Source organism: Chinchilla lanigera, unplaced genomic scaffold (assembly GCF_000276665.1).
Source record: "Chinchilla lanigera isolate Chin_1 unplaced genomic scaffold, ChiLan1.0 scaffold00110, whole genome shotgun sequence".
NCBI classification, from domain to species: Eukaryota; Metazoa; Chordata; class Mammalia; order Rodentia; family Chinchillidae; genus Chinchilla; species Chinchilla lanigera.
This window is the reverse complement of record NW_004955511.1, coordinates 39,693-41,134: the sequence shown is the minus strand read 5'-3', so window position 1 is coordinate 41,134 and position 1,442 is coordinate 39,693. Positions and strand designations below refer to the sequence as shown.

The following is a 1,442-nucleotide window of genomic DNA, read 5'->3' as shown; positions in this document are numbered from 1 at the left end:
CTACATCCTCTACAGACCTCTTCACTCTGCCTTGGGATACATTCATCATGTTTATGATCCCCTTCTGATTATTTTGGCATATATGACATATGGATCTTATTCAGCCTGATATTCTCTATACTGTGACAACCCTGGTAAACACTTACTTGGTAGCCTTTTCAAAAAGAATGTAAAATTTGCTCTCAAGTACAAAGTATCCAGAAGAAGCAGGATGTTGTTTGCAAAGAAGTGACCCAAAAACTTTGAAGTTGATGGTAGAGAAATATCTCTGGAAATAAAGAAGAAGGAAGGAAACTTGTGGAAGGAGAAGAAAGTTGCTGATTATGAAGCTCCAGCATTTTCCAGCTTCTGTAACAACATTTTCTTCTTGGCCTTGGTCATTGTATTCTTCTTCTTTCTTGGAAGAAAGCCAATCCCACAGGGAGCATCTTGTCCATAAATGAACCATCAGGGCTCATGCCCCTCCTTTCTGTTGGCTCCAAGAAAACCCTTCCAGCTTATCCCCTTGCTTTTGTATCTATGGGTGGCCTCGTTATTTGGAAAAACAGCAGGCTGTTCACGGTTAGGAAGACAAGATGTTTTTATAGTCTGGATTTTGAGCATTTAAAAAATGTAACAGAATGTAATTCATTAGTTGTTTAATGGCTTTTTATGACAGATAATTGAAATTGAAAGGGAAACTCAGATTATCAGCACAACTCTTAAAAAGGCAAGTAGTCTTACAATATGGTATAACCGCAAGAGGAGAAAATGACTTACTTTCTGGTTCTATTAGAGGTCACAGCAACTTGTGATGAGCTATTATTATTTATTAGAGTAGCAAGAAGTTAATTGGTTCTCCTTTTTCCAAGCAAAATATTACAACTGTTTTTGAAAGAAAAAATTTCAATGCATCCTTTTTCTAAATGGATTGAAAAACAGCCTCATGTTCACGGGCTCTGGATTTGTGAGTTCAGCCCTCTATATTTTTAAAAAGGAAAGCAGCCAAGGTAGAGCTAACAATAGCACCAGGCTGTTTGAGGGGCAGTGGGGTTAAAGCACACAGTGTTCAGCTATGACTTTAGCTCTGGGTGGCTATGGAGGTCACCATGATCTATCCTGCTGGGTTAACACATTGTGACTGGAATCACTCTTGTCCTGGACCATGATTTCACACCACTGGAAGAATGCTAAGTGAGAGAAGCTCTTTCCTCAATATTGACATGAAAAGACCAAAGTAATGTTTGTGAATTTAATTTTTTTAAATTTTAAAGAGAAAAAAAATAAAAACAATGATATAGAGTTTCAAAACAAAATAATAGGAGATTAAAAATATTGTTATAATCAAAGTAATTGTCATATTAAAAATTAGGCATGAAAGATTCATCAACCAACATAAATACATACCATCCTTTTTAATGAACTAGTAGAAATTAGTAGTATATTTATATTAGATATCATAT

General features: G+C 35.6%; 1 protein-coding gene across 1 annotated transcript in view; it reads left to right on the top strand.

The window, feature by feature from the left end:
* The window catches only part of LOC106146986 (putative olfactory receptor 4A4), an 8,575-nt gene that overhangs the window by 1,322 nt on the left and 5,811 nt on the right, over positions 1-1,442 (top strand). The gene's annotated exons all lie outside the window — the stretch shown is intronic.